Here is a 15,939-nt window from a genome sequence, read left to right as displayed (position 1 = left end):
GTGCCACATCTTCTTTATCCATTCATCCGATGATGGACACCTAGGTTGCTTCCATGTCCTGGCTATTGTAAACAGAGCTGCAATGAATATTTTGGTACATGACTCTTTCTGAATTATGGTTTTCTCAGGGTATATGCCCAGTAGTGGGATTGCTGGGTCGTATGGTAGTTCTATTTTTAGTTTTTTAAGGAACCTCCATACTGTTCTCCATAGTGGCTGTATCAATTTACATTCCCACCAACAGTGCAAGAGTGTTCCCTTTTCTCCACACCCTCTCCAGCATTTATTGTTTCTAGATTTTTTGATGATGGCCATTCTGACCGGTGTGAGATGATACCTCATTGTAGTTTTGATTTGCATTTCTCTAATGATTAATGATGTTGAGCATTCTTTCATGTGTCTGTTGGCAATCTGTATATCTTCTTTGGAGAAATGTCTATTTAGGTCTTCTGCCCATTTTTGGATTGGGTTGTTTGTTTTTTTGTTATTGAGCTGCATGAGCTGCTTGTAAATCTCGGAGATTAATCCTTTGTCAGTTGCTTCATTTGCAAATATTTTCTCCCATTCTGAGGGTTGTCTTTTGGTCTTGTTTATGGTTTCCTTTGCTGTGCAAAAGCTTTTAAGTTTCATTAGGTCCCATTTGTTTATTTGTGTTTTTATTTCCATTTCTCTAGGACCTGGGTCAAAAAGGATCTTGCTGTGATTTATGTCATAGAGTGTTCTGCCTATGTTTTCCTCTAAGAGTTTGATAGTGTCTGGCCTTACACTTAGGTCTTTAATCCATTTTGAGTTTATTTTTGTGTATGGTGTCAGGGAGTGTTCTAATTTCATACTTTTACATGTACCTGTCCAATTTTCCCAGCACCACTTATTGAAGAGGCTGTCTTTTCTCCACTGTATATGCTTGCCTCCTTTATCAAAGATAAGGTGACCATATGTGCGTGGGCTTATCTCTGGGCTTTCTATCCTGTTCCATTGATCTATGTTTCTGTTTTTGTGCCAGTACCAAACTGTCTTGATTACTGTAGCTTTGTAATATAGTCTGAAGTCAGGGAGCCTGATTCCTCCAGCTCCATTTTTCGTTCTCAAGATTGCTTTGGCTATTCGGGGTCTTTTGTGTTTCCATACAAATTGTGAAATTTTTTGTTCTAGTTCTGTGAAAAATGCCAGTGGTAGTTTGATAGGGATTGCATTGAATCTGTAGATTGCTTTGGGTAGCAGAGTCATTTTCACAATGTTGATTCTTCCAATCCAAGAACATGGTATATCTCTCCATCTATTTGTATCATCTTTAATTTCTTTCATCAGTGTCCTATAATTTTCCGCATACAGGTCTTTTGTCTCCTTAGGTAGGTTTATTCCTAGATATTTTATTCTTTTTGTTGCAGTGGTAAACGGGAGTGTTTTCTTAATTTCACTTTCAGATTTTTCATCATTAGTGTATAGGAATGCAAGAGATTTCTGTGCATTAATTTTGTATCCTGCTACTTTATCAAATTCATTGATTAGCTCTAGTAGTTTTCTGGTAGCATCTTTAGGATTCTCTATGTATAGTATCATGTCATCTGCAAACAGTGACAGCTTTACTTCTTCTTTTCCGATTTGGATTCCTTTTATTTCTTTTTCTTCTCTGATTGCTGTGGCTAACACTTCCAAAACTATGTTGAATAATAGTGGTGAGAGTGGGCAACCTTGTCTTGTTCCTGATCTTAGTGGAAATGGTTTCAGTTTTTCATCATTGAGGACAATGTTGGCTGTGGGTTTGTCATATACGGCCTTTATTATGTTGAGGAAAGTTCCCTCTATGCCTACTTTCTGCAGGACTTTTATCATAAATGGGTGTTGAATTTTGTCGAAAGCTTTCTCTGCATCTATTGAGATGATCATATGGTTTTTCTCCTTCAATTTGTTAATATGATGTATCACGTTGATTGATTTGCGTATATTGAAGAATCCTTGCATTCCTGGAATAAACCCCACTTGATCATGGTGTATAATCCTTTTAATGTGCTGTTGGATTCTGTTTGCTAGTATTTTGTTGAGGATTTTTGCATCTATGTTCATCAGTGATATTGGCCTGTAGTTTTCTTTCTTTGTGACATCTTTGTCTGGTTTTGGTATCAGGGTGATGGTGGCCTCGTAGAATGAGTTGGGGAGTGTTCCTCCCTCTGCAATATTTTGGAAGAGTTTGAGAAGGATAGGTGTTAGCTCTTCTCTAAATGTTTGATAGAATTCGCCTGTGAAGCCATCTGGTCCTGGGGTTTTGTGTTTTGGAAGCTTTTTAATCACAGTTTCAATTTCAGTGCTTGTGATTGGTCTGTTCATATTTTCTATTTCTTCCTGGTTCAGTCTTGGCAAGTTGTGCATTTCTAAGAATCTGTCCATTTCTTCCAGGTTGTCCATTTTATTGGCATAGAGTTGCTTGTAGTAATCTCTCATGATCGTTTGTATTTCTGCAGTGTCAGTGGTTACTTCTCCTTTTTCATTTCTAATTCTATTAATTTGAGTCTTCTCCCTTTTTCTCTTGATGAGTCTGGCTAATGGTTTATCAATTTTGTTTATCTTCTCAAAGAACCAGCTTTTAGTTTCATTGATTTTTGCTATTGTTTCCTTCATTTCTTTTTCATTTATTTCTGATCTGATCTTTATGATTTCTTTCCTTCTGCTAGCTTTGGGGTTTTTTTGTTCTTCTTTCTCTAATTGCTTTAGGTGCAAAGTTAGGTTGTTTATTCGAGATGTTTCCTGTTTCTTGAGGTAGGCTTGTATTGCTATAAACTTCCCTCTTAGAACTGCTTTTGCTGCATCCCATAGGTTTTGGATCGTCGTGTCTCCATTGTCATTTGTTTCTAGGCATTTTTTGATTTCCCCTTTGATTTCTTCAGTGATCACTTCGTTATTAAGTAGTGTATTGTGTAGCCTCCATGTGTTTGTATTTTTTACAGATCTTTTCCTGTAATTGATATCTAGTCTCATAGCGTTGTGGTCGGAAAAGATACTTGATACGATTTCAATTTTTTTAAATTTACCAAGGCTTGATTTGTGACCCAAGATATGATCTATCCTGGAGAATGTTCCATGAGCACTTGAGAAAAATGTGTATTCTGTTGTTTTTGGGTGGAATGTCCTATAAATATCAATTAAGTCCATCTTGTTTAATGTATCATTTAAAGCTTGTGTTTCCTTATTTATTTTCATTTTGGATGATCTGTCCATTGGTGAAAGTGGGGTGTTAAAGTCCCCTACTATGATTGTGTTACTGTCGATTTCCCCTTTTATGGCTGTTAGTATTTGCCTTATGTATTGAGGTGCTCCTATGTTGGGTGCATAAATATTTACAATTGTTATACCTTCCTCTTGGATCGATCCCTTGATCATTATATAGTGTCCTTCTTTGTCTCTTGTAATAGTGTTTATTTTAAAGTCTATTTTGTCTGATATGAGAATTGCTACTCCAGCTTTCTTTTGATTTCCATTTGCATGGAATATCTTTTTCCATCCCCTCACTTTCAGTCTGTATGTGTCTCTAGGTCTGAAGTGGGTCTCTTGTAGACAGCATATATATGGGTCTTGTTTTTGTATCCATTCAGCCAGTCTGTGTCTTTTGGTGGGCGCATTTAATCCATTTACATTTAAGGTAATTATCGATATGTATGTTCCTATTTCCATTTTCTTAAATGTTTTGGGTTTGTTACTGTAGGTGTTTTCCTTCTCTTGTGTTTCTTGCCTAGAGAAGTTCCTTTAGCATTTGTTGTAAAGCTGGTTTGGTGGTGCTGAACTCTCTCAGCTTTTGCTTGTCTGTAAAGGTTTTGATTTCTCCATCAAATCTGAATGAGATCCTTGCTGGGTAATCTTGGTTGTAGGTTTTTCTCCTTCATCACTTTAAGTATATCCTGCCACTCCCTTCTGGCTTGCAGAGTTTCTGCTGAAAGATCAGCTGTTAACCTTATGGGGATGCCCTTGTGTGTTATTTGTTGTTTTTCCCTTGCTGCTTTTAATATGTTTTCTTTATACTTAATTTTTGATAGTTTGATTAATATGTGTCTTGGTGTGTTTCTCCTTGGATTTATCCTGTATGGGACTCTCTGTGCTTCCAGGACTTGATTAACTATTTCCTTTCCCATATTAGGGAAGTTTTCAACTATAATCTCTTCAAGTATTTTCTCAGTCCCTTTCTTTTTCTCTTCTTCTTCTGGGACCCCTATAATTCGAATGTTGGTGCGTTTAATGTTGTCCCAGAGGTCTCTGAGACTGTCCTCAGTTCTTTTCATTCTTTTTTCTTTATTCTGCTCTGCAGTAGTTCTTTCCACCATTTTATCTTCCAGGTCACTTATCCGTTCTTCTGCCTCAGTTATTCTGCTATTGATCCCATCTAGAGTATTTTTAATTTCATTTATTGTGCTTTTCATCGTTGCTTGGTTCCTCTTTAGTTCTTCTACGTCCTTGTTAAATGTTTCTTGCATTTTGTCTATTCTATTTCCAAGATTTTGGATCATCCTTACTATCATTATTCTGAATTCTTTGTCAGGTAGACTACCTATTTCCTCTTCATTTGTTAGGTCTGGTGTGTTTTGACCCTGCTCCTTCATCTGCTGTGTGTTTTTCTGTCTTCTCATTTTGCTTATCTTACTGTGTTTGGGGTCTCCTTTTCACAGGCTGCAGGTTCGTAGTTCCCGTTGTTTTTGGTATCTGTCCCCAGTGGCTAAGGTTGGTTCAGTGGGTTGTGTAGGTTTCCTGGTGGAGGGAACTAGTGCCTGGGTTCTGGTGGATGAGGCTGGATGTTGTCTTTCTGGTGGGCTCGTCCACGTCTGGTGGTGTGTTTTGGGGTGTCTCTGGCCTTATTATGATTTTAGGCAGCCTCTCTGCTAATGGATGGGGCTGTGTTCCTGTCTTGCTAGTTGTTTGGCATAGGGTGTCCAGCACTGTAGCTTGCTGGTTGTTGAGTGAAGCTGGGTCTTGATGTTGAGATGGAGATCTCTGAGAGCTTTTTGCTGTTTGGTATTACGTGGAGCTGGGAGGTCTCTTGTGGACCAGTGTCCTGAAGTTGGCTCTCCCACCTCAGAGGCACAGCCCTGATGCCTGGCTGGAGCACCAAGAGCCTTTTGGGAGGTCTGACGTCTTCTGCCAGCATTCAGTGGGTGTTCTGTAGGAGCAGTTCCACGTATAGATGTATTTCTCATGTATCTGTGGGGAGGAAGGTGATCTCCGCATCTTACTCTGCCGCCATCTTGCCCCTCCCTCCATGTCTTCTTTATATATTCATCTGTCGATGGACATTTAGGTTGTGTCTATGTCCTGGCTATTGTAAATAGTGCTACAGTGAACATTGTGGTACATGTATCTTTTTGAATTATAGTTTTCTCCAGGTATATGCCCAGTAATGGAATTGCTGGGTCATATGGTAGTTCTATTTTTAGCTTTTAAGGAACCTCCATACTGTTCTCCATAATGGCTGTATCCGTTTACATTCCCACCAACAGTGCAGGAGGGTTTCCTTTTCTCCACACCCTATCCAGCCTTTATGCATTGTTTTATTAATTTCTTTTTTTTAACTTTTTTTTTAATTTTTATATTTATTTTTGGCTGTGTTGGGTCTTCGTTTCTGTGCGAGGGCTTTCTCTAGATGCGGCAAGCGGGGGCCACTCTTCATCGCGGTGCGCGGGCCTCTTCACTATCGTGGCCTCTCTTGTTGCGGAGCACAGGCTCCAGACGCGCAGGCTCAGTAGTTGTGGCTCATGGGCCTAGCTGCTCCGCAGCATGTGGGATCTTCCCAGACCAGGGCTTGAACCTGTGTCCCCTGCATTGGCAGGCAGATTCTCAACCACTGCACCACTAGGGAAGCCCTCCTTCATTTCTTTTTCATGTATTTCTGATTTCATCTTTATGATTTCTTTCCTTCTGCTAACTTTGGGTTTTTTTTAAATTATTCTTTCTTTAATTGCTTTAGGTGTAAGTTTAGGTCGTTTATTTGAGATTTTTCTTTTTTCTTGAGGTAGGATTGTATTGCTATAAACTTCCCTCTTAGAACTGCTTTTGCTGCATCCCTTAGATTTTGGGTCATTGTGTTTTCATTGTCAGTTGTTTCTAGGTATTTTTTTATTTCCTCTTTGATTTCTTCAGTGATCTCCTGGTTATTAAGTAGTGTATTGTTTAGCGTCCATGTGTTTGTATTTTTTTTACAGATTTTTTCCTGTAATTCATATCTAGTCTGATAGCGTTGTGGTCGGAAAAGATACATGATACGATTTCAATTTTCTTAAATTTACCAAGGCTTGATTTGTGACCCAAGATAAGATCTATCCTGGAGGATGTTCCATGCGCACTTGAGAAGAAAGTGTATTCTGTTGTTTTTGGATGGAATGTCGTATAAATATCAATTAAGTCCATCTTGTTTAATGTATCATTTAAAGCTTGTGTTTCCTTATTTATTTTCCTTTTGGATGAATTGTCCATTGGTGAAAGGGGGTGTTAAAGTCCCCCACTATGATTGTGTTACTGTCAATTTCCCCTTTTGTGGCTGTTAGCATTTGCCTTATGTATTGAGGTGCTTCTATGTTGGGTGCATAAATATTTACAATTGTTATATCTTCTTTGTGGATTGATCCCTTCATCATTATGTAGTGTTCTTCTTTGTTTCTTGTAATAGTCTTTGTTTTAAAGTCTATTTTGTCTGATATGAGAATTGCTACTCCAACTTTCTTTTGATTTCCATTTGCATGGAATATGTTTTTCCATCAACACACTTTCAGTCTGTATGTGTCCCTAGGTCTGAAGTGGGTCTCTTGTAGACAGCATATATACGGGTCTTGTTTTTGTGTCCAGTCAGCCAGTCTATGTCTTTTGGTTGGAGCATTTAATCCGTTTCATTTAAGGTAATTATCGATATGTATTTTCCTATTACCATTTTCTTAAATGTTTTGGGTTTGTTATTGTAGGTGTTTTCCTTCTCTTGTGTTTCTTGCCTAGAGAAGTTCCTTTAGGGTTTGTTGTAAAGCTGGTTTGGTGGTGCTGAACTCTCTCAGCTTTTGCTTGTCTGTAAAGGTTTTGATTTCTCCGTCAAATCTGAATGAGATCCTTGCTGGGTAGAGTAATCTTGGTTGTAGGTTTTTTCCCTTTCATCACTTTAAATATGCACAAAGATGCACAGAGTGTATGCTCAGCAGTCCCTCAGAGTCAACAGCCTTTCTATTGTGATCTATTTATGATTTATTTCTTAAATGACTAATGAGGCTTAGTCAGATTTTTCTGACAGCTTTGGGTCTTCAGCTTTCTGCTTTCATCATTTGTCCTTAATAGAAAAATCTAGATGTAAAGTGTTTTAGTTTTCTATTCACTTATACACAGTTATATAGATAAAAGATGTCAACATCCCATACAAATGCACCCTTCCCTACTTCTACCTCTCAATATTTTGTGGAGACTTCTGTCTTTATGCAGAGAGTGTATTTGGAGGGGGTGGGGGGGAGGGGGTTCCCATGTTTAAAGAAAATTGCATTTAATATAAACCCAAATCAATACTTTATACCATTAGTACCACCAATATGCCACTCAGGCTGTCCTAAAAGCATCCCCAAAGCAGTTCCTGTGGGAAACAGAAAACAGGCTGCTTGCAGTTCATGAAGAACACCCCAATACTATTCCATTGTATTTTATGTCAAAAAAAAAAGCATGATCTCTATTAATTTGAGACATCATGTTTTAGAAAATTTGGATATAAGATGCATTTTTTCCCTTTCCTAGCTAACCTAAATTAATAGCAAAAGTAATCATTTATTGAGCACCTACTGTGTTACACAAATTATTTATAATCTTTATAACACACCTACAATGTAGGCATTATAATTGCCATTTTTAAAATGAGGAAATTGAAACTCAGAAATACAATATAATCTGAGCAGAGTTACACAGCTATTGAATGGCAGAGCTAGTATTTAAACCTGTCTCGTCATGTTCCAAAGTCTATGTCTGTATTAAGATAGGAAAACTATAACTTTCTGATACTCAATACACCTAAAAAAGTGAAATTTAGAGAATGTGAAAATTCTCCCCATATCAGAAAACTAGTGTAATTTTTAAAATAAGTATCATGAGCAGAATCAGGCAATTAAGTAAAAGTACTATTCAAGTACACAAATCACTGTGATCATTGGAGAACATGTTACTGTCACATGAAAGGCAATGAGAGAAGAATAGTATTTACAGTGGTGGGAGAAAATTTCTATGTCTTTATGCTTCTTTGCCTTTTAAAATGTTAATCTCATAATGATAAAACTAAAGGAACAATAGGTTTTGTTTCCAAAAGCTGCTGCTAATAATGATATGTTCACTATACCATAGGCTGTCTAGGCCAGTGTGTTTGTGCATTACTTGTTTATTTATGTATATACTTAATTTTTAAAATAAGTTTTTTATTATAAATATGATATACCTTCGTTGCTACATATTCAAGCCATAGAGAAAGGCATAGAATCGTTTTTCGTTATATTCTTCCAGATTTTATTATTTTTTCACTTCCTTTTCCTTTCCTCCCTTTATTTGAGGTTGTTATTTACGGAAATGCTGGCCCAAAGCTTGAAGTTTCTAAAGACTCTATTAAGCTTCTACCATCCCACTTCCTGCTTCCAAGTGGCAACCACTTTGAATTTTTCAACTTGATCTTCTGGTGTTTACCTCTGTATCTCCATGTAACATGTTTATACATGTTTCTACTTCCTGTATTTTCTCATTGAAATTACCTTTTGACTTCCCATTTTTGGAAGATGAGGATTTATATCTTTTCACAATCCCTTCTCAACCCCCACTACACACACACACACACACACACACACACACACACACACCCTTTCAACTTGGTAAGAGTGAAATTTTGGTTTTGTTTTTTTAGGACTGAATCCAGTATACTATGATCACTTTTTCTTGTACATTTTGTTTAACTTTGAGCTAATATTTTCTCTCTTTCATATTCTATCAACTTTATATGTACTCTTCACTAATTCAACTCCAAAGCCTCCTTCTGTTATATAATAAACTTCTTATTATATCCAAACACATTAGGTCTTCTCCGAATTTTCTCTTCTTACTAAAAAATAACTTTCCTGGAAACTTCTAAGCTGCTACAACCTGGACTCGTTCCTCTCTGTGCCCACCTTTGGTCCTGGACACACTTCACTATCATTTTAATTCCCTTCACCTGTCTCTTTTGTAGGATCTCCTATTTCCTGGGTTCCATCTCCTGTTGGGGAAGAAGGGAGTGTTTGTTTGTTTGTTTACTTCCTGTTTGGGTGGAGTATATCTTCCAGCATATTCCTAATAAAGAGATGCATGTGAAACATTTTTTGAGAATTTACATATGTGAATATTCCCTTATTCTGTCATCTTTCTACTTAACAGTTTGGCAAAGTATAGAACACTAGATTGGAAAGTGGCGTCTCACAAAATTTTGAAGGTATTTCTCCACTGTCTTCTAGGCCCAAATGTGACTGAAATCATTCAAATTCTTTTCTTTGAAACCTGGTTGTCTCTCTCTCTCTTTCTCTCTCACCTTGTCAATATTCCTCTATTTCGCAGGTATATACTTTCATGGGCTCTGTTTCCTTCCATTATGTTAGGCACTCTGTGTGTAAATCCCTTTTGAGTGCAAACTTATATTCTCAGATCTGCTAATCTTTTGAAAATTATTTTATTCATGACTTTATCCTTTCTATGGACTTTTTTCTCTTTTTGGAAATTTCTATCAGATCTCTTGGACTGTTGCCTTTCTTTTTCCCCCTCACTGTTTCCTATTTATTTGCTTCTTTACCCTAGTTTATGCGAGAATTGTTGACTTCATATTCTAAATCTTGTGAATTTTTCTTTTCTGCTCTAATAGTTTCAATTTTCAAAATATCTCTACTAGTTCTTTGAATGTTACTTTTTCAAAGCATCCATTTTAGTTTATGAATGCAATATCTTATGGCTCTGAGGATACTTATGCTATTTTAATAATGTTTTTCTTCTCTCTACTTAATTCATATTTTCTTTTTCTTTTTTTTCTACCTGTTTTGTTGCTTGCCTGTTTGCTCATAGTTAAGAGTGGTACATTAGAAACCCAAATGGAAACTCTGAGAGCAGATGAATTTCTTAAACTGTGGTCTTTATGTAGAGTGATCTGGCGGGGACATTTCCTTGTGGAAATCCTGATGTTGGCGTATTTAGAGCTTTCCTCTGGGGCTGCTCAAATTCCCAAGCAAAGTCTTCCTCTGTCCTGCTTGGAGGGAATCCTCCTGGTTGCTACTTCGGGAATTTGTTTCTTCCCCAGCTTGCTAACACACATCCAATTTTGTGATTTATTATTAAAATTACATTCTCTTGGGACTTCCCTGGTGGTCCAGTGGCTAAGACTCTGTGCTCTCAATGCAGGGGGCCCAGGTTCGATCCCTAGTCAGGGAATTAGATACCACATGACAAAACTAAGAGTTCACATGCCGCAACTAAAAGATCCCTCATGCCACAACTAAGACCTGCCACAGCCCAATAAATAAATACATATTTTAAAAAATAATAAATAAAATTACATTCTCTCACTTGAACACAATTTATGTGAAGGAACTAGGATGACTAGGAGGCAGAGGTGTCATGCACTTAAAAATTATCTCAACGGAATTTTTCTTTTCAGTGATGTCCTTAATACTTTACTGTTTGTGAGGGCCTATTACAAAAGCAAACTCTTGGAGTTAACAGAACTGTGTATAAGGTATGGGATTATGAAGTTGAGGTCAGCTGATAGAGAAAATTGAACCAGGTGGCATTAGCACCACAATTCAGGGTTATTTTTTTTCTGTAAACTACAGCACCAAAAACTTAATTGGCTAAATCAAGTTGTCCTTCCTCATAGAGTTCACAGTCTATAATGTTGAAAGCTATTTTGGTGAGTGTTATGTTGCAATTTACAATAAAAAGTATATATTCAGTCTTCAAACTCTGCTCCTGGCACAAATCTCCTAAAAGTCTTGGAATTTCCTAAGTGATAAGGACAACAAAGGTGTGTTTTTACGTGAATGAGGTGACTTTTGGAAAGAACCTAAGGATGGGGGCTGGTTGGTAGCTGAGTCAAAGATTTGATTAGAATGTTGGAACTTTCACTTTCCTCCCCACCCCTGAACTTCCAGCCTCAGGGGAGGGGACAGGGCTGGAGACTGAGTTCAGCCAGCAGTGTTGTAATCAGTCATGCCTTTCAGGAAGCCTCCATAAAAACTCAAAAGGAGGGGTTCCAAGAGCTTCCGAGTTGGTGAACACGTGGAGATTTGGGGAGTCACACCCAAAGAGGGCAAGGAAGCTCCATGCCCTTTCTCATCCCTTACCCTAGGCATCTCTTTTATCTGGCTACTTCTGAGTCATATTCTTTTATAATAAACCAGCAATCAGTTAAGTAAATGTTTCTCTGAGCTCTGTGAGCCACTCAAGCAAATTAACCCCAAACCAAGGAGGGTCACTGGAATTGCTGATCTACAGTCAATCAGTCAGAAGCACAGGTGATAACCTGGACTTGCGATTCACGTCTGAAGTGTGTGTGTGTGTGTGTGTGTGTGTGTTTGTAAGGAGGTGGGTGGCAGTGGAGGGCCATGTGGTCTGGTAAGACTGAGCCCATAACCTGTGGAATCTGATGCTGTTTCCAAGTATATAGTGTTCGAATTGAGTTGAACTGTAGGACACCCAGTTGGCGTCCAGAAAACTTCTTGGTGGTGGGAAACACCCTCCCTCCACACATTAGAAATGGGGTGTTCAGAGGACCAAAGAGTGAGTTTCCAAAATAATTGAGATCGGTTCAAAAGTGACACTGAGATGCATGTGCACAGACACACACAAATCCTTCACTGTGTTCATGAAATTCACTTTTATTCAATAGAGTAGGAAGTTTGTCAGTGTGTGGGGGGAAGAAAAAAAATACAAACCTCATTAAGTAGAAGTAAATAAACTCATATTGAACATTTTTGCCATTTTAGAATCAGACAACAATCTGTGACTTCAGATATTGAATAAAAATGTAGCACGTGTGCTGGTAAATTTAAGAGGCCCCCTACAGATGACTTTAAAATTATAAAATTACCTAATTTTATTTCCAAGTCAAAATCTAGAATAACTTTATGAATATCACCAACTAATTCATGGCTTGTTGGGATAGATCCTCAACCACATGACAGCTTCTGATAACTGGAATATTACTTTTATGTATTAGTTCAAATACCTGGGAAAGTGGATCGGTTTGGTCTAGCTAATCTTAATGAGCCTGTCCACCGAGTTCACTGGTTACCTGCCACCTTTGGATCTGCTGCCCATTAGTCACATGCCCATACCTGAGCAATGAACTCTGGAGGAAGGACAACTGGAGATGGGCTGCACGTCATGGTCACTAGGCAAGAAGGAATTGTCTGAAGGAAAACTTTTACCTGGAAGGGAAATATCATCATTTCCTCCCTGGCTTTAAGATTCAATGTTTTTCCATTGCTTTTTTTAAAAAATATTTTTATTAGAGTATACTTGATTTACAATGTTGTGTCAGTCTCTGCTGTACAACAAAGTGAATCATATATATATATCTGCTCTTTTTTAGATCCTTTTCCCATATAGGTCATTACAGAGTACTGAGTAGAGTTTCCTGTGCTATACAGTAGGTCCTTATTAGCTATCTATTTTATATATAGTAGTGTGTATATGTCAATCCCAATCTCCCAATTCATCCCTCCCTCCCATCCTCCCTGGTAACCATAAGACTGTTTCCTACATCTGTGACTCTCTTTCTGTTTTGTACCATGATTTTAGATTCCACATATAAGCAATATCATATAATATTCGTCTTTCTCTGACTTACTTCACTCAGTATGACAATCTCTAGGTCCATCATGTTGCAAATGTTACTATTTTTTGTCATTCTTTTTTATGCCTGAGTAATATTCCATTATATATATATGTATACACACACACACACACACACACACACACACATCATGTCTTTTTTATCCATTCATCTGTTGACGGACATTTAGGTTGCTTCCATTTCCTGGCTATGGTAAATAGTGCTGCAATGAACATTCGGGTGCGTGTATCTTTTTCAAATTATGGTCTTCTCTGGATATATGCCTGGGAGTAGGATTGCTAGAACTTATGGTAGCTCTAAAAACAATTAATGCTGGAGAGGGTGTGGAGAAAAGGGAACCCTTGTACACTGTTGGTGGGCATGTAAGTTGGTACAGCCACTATGGAGAACAATATGGAGGTTCTTAAAAACAAACAAAACCTACGGGGCGGTGGTGGTGGTGGTGTGATGAATTGGGCGATTGGGATTGACATGTATACACTGATGTGTATAAAATTGATGACTAATTAAAACAACAACAACAACAAAAACTACTAAAAATAGAGCTTCCATTGCTTTTAGGATCGATCCTACAAAGGCTGATGTGACTGGGCCCCTGCCTTGCTTCTTCTCTCATTACTCTCCGCTCTTTCTCTCTGCTGCAGCCATGCTGACTTTGCAGTTTCTGAAATCAACCTTGTTTCCATGTTGCCCCACAACATTTGCCTAGGCTTTTCCCTTTGCCCACCTAATAATCACCCTTTAGATCTCATTTCAAATTACATTCTCAGTGTCTTTGAAGAAGTCTACAGAACAACTTACTTCTGGAAATTAGAGCTGCCAATTAAATTCCATTTTGTTATGAAACTAATTGTGTGAATCTGTTGATCGGGGTTCAGGACACACTAACCCAAAATATGACACCGTGGCATACTGAATATTTTCAGCTGAAGGAATTTGAGAAAGAGCATATGTAGAAAGGACTCTCTGACCTTCCCCTGCAGGAGATCATAAGACCCTTATGTGAGGGGTGCCTTTTCTATACCCAGAGAAAATGTTCATCCTCATCTCCAAGACGTCAAGAGGAATTAGACTGAAAAGGCTTTGCTATTTCCCCTAATTTACCGCATTAAACTCATACCCCTTTTTGTCCTATCATATTTTCCATGACTTTCTCCTCTTCTTCCAACCAAACAGAAACACTCTCAGGTTTAACCACTTCTTCAGGTCTTCATTTTCTAATGAAGTTTCCTGTGTCACGTGAAACTTGCAATAAACGAATTTGTATGCTTTTCTCTTGTCAATCTGTCTTTTGTTAGAGGGGTCTCTGTCAAGAACTTAGAAGGGTAGAGGAAACAGCTCTTTTTCTTCCCTACTTCAGTAACCAGTTAAGAGGCTGTCAAGGTAGTCAAAAAAGAGGAAGTTTCTAGACGGTGAGAAGGGTCACACTGTGTTGAGTAGTGATTAGCAAGGAGAAAAGAGTTAGTAGCAGGGGAGTAGTACTACTCTCAGAAGTCACCTCTCTCATCTCTGAAGTCTCCTCACATCTGCTACTTAGGCAGTGAATTGTTCCCATAGTATTTTTTTTCTTCTCCTTATCTGAGATGCTCATTGAAGACCACATTTATAAGGTACAACTTGATCACTATATGTGGATGGCTTGGTGCATTATATTTGCAAAGTTTTTAATTATTATTGAGTAATAAGTAAGCTTTGTTGAAGCCTTGTCTTTTTTTTTTTTTAGTGTTTGTAATATACTTTGATTTGATTGGATTTTTTACTGAAGTATAGTTAATTAACAATGTGCTAGTTTCAGGTATACAGGAGAGTGATTCATTTTTATACATACATATATTAAGATTAAGTTTTATATATATTATATAATATATATATATATTCTTTTTCAGATTCTTTTCCATTATAGGTTATTACAAGATGTTGAGTATAGTTCCCTGTGCTATACAGTAGTTGCTTTTTCATGTTCTTATTAGGTTTCATCTTCCTGCATTTTACTTTTTAAGGTGCATTTTTTTTAAACGGGAAACTTTTTTCTGATTATGTTAGTCTATGTATCATGGGTCTCTAAATTCAGAAATATATATTAGTAAATGTTCCCTTCCTCATCCCTACAATCATGGGTAATCTCCTGCTAATTATTAGCATGGTGAAGTAAATTAAGGAAGCTATTATTGGGTGTATATGTTAATAGAGTGATAATTGGATACCAGTGGGTAAGAATTAAGTAGGAAATGTCAAGGTGAGTTCAGAGACGTTTCATTAAAGAAAAAAATAGGAAAATGCCGAGGAGCTTACAATCAATTGCTTATTTTACACCAAATGGCTTTTTAAAATTATGGTCACAAAAAGTGGATAAGCAGTAAAATGTACATTTGAGCTGATACAAATTGTCAGAAGAGAAATAAATATCGACACGTTTCACATTTGAGGTAGATTAGATAAATGTTTGATTTTTGAACATTCATTTCAAACAACAAAATTGAAATAACCTAAAATTTTCATGAAAGCTGTGCTGACATTCTAAATCAGTTATGCCATCATTTTGAAAATGGTCAAGATGGGAAGGGGAGGTAGGAAGATGGGATTCCACATAAAATTCATCCGAAATATTTTTCTAAGAGGATTTGAACAACACACTTAGGATTTCAGGGATGCCCATTCTGCGTATAACGTATCTATCTGCAAACGTGTTACGGCAAGCATCACTTGGCTGACACACCTGCCCACTGTCCTACCTACAGTGAGCTGTCTGAGATGTCGTGGGAGTTGCCTCTAACCAGGACCTGATACCCAATGCCCTGACAACGCTGCCTTTTCAAAGCTTGAACTGCGACTCTTCACTTGGCTCCGCAGGCCCCGGGCAACTTGAACACCTGGCAAGACAGTAAGTTGGCAGATTCCTGCCTCTGAAAGATATGCAATTTTCAAGTGAGAGTTGCATTTCTCAGTTTTACTTTTCTGTTTAGGGATTAGTTTGCTAATTTGTTCACTTATTCATTCACACATTTACATTTATCGACCAATATTTGTACAATTACGTTTTGTTTCCTCACTTGAATAAATATTTTTTTTCTCTGTGATGACTAAGGAAC

General features: G+C 37.6%; 1 long non-coding RNA gene across 1 annotated transcript in view; it reads left to right on the top strand.

Moving 5' to 3' along the window:
• The window catches only part of LOC133090109 (uncharacterized), a 49,935-nt gene extending 34,209 nt beyond the window's left edge, over positions 1-15,726 (top strand). The window contains exon 3 of the long non-coding RNA XR_009700780.1: positions 15,589-15,726. This is a non-coding gene — a long non-coding RNA (uncharacterized LOC133090109). The remainder of the gene's footprint in view (positions 1-15,588) is intronic.
• The last annotated feature ends 213 nt before the right edge of the window (positions 15,727-15,939 follow it).

This window comes from Eubalaena glacialis, chromosome 4 (genome assembly GCF_028564815.1).
Source record: "Eubalaena glacialis isolate mEubGla1 chromosome 4, mEubGla1.1.hap2.+ XY, whole genome shotgun sequence".
In the NCBI taxonomy this organism is placed as follows: domain Eukaryota; kingdom Metazoa; phylum Chordata; class Mammalia; order Artiodactyla; family Balaenidae; genus Eubalaena; species Eubalaena glacialis.
Note: the sequence above shows the minus strand (reverse complement) of the source record. Positions and strands in the feature narration are given on the sequence as shown.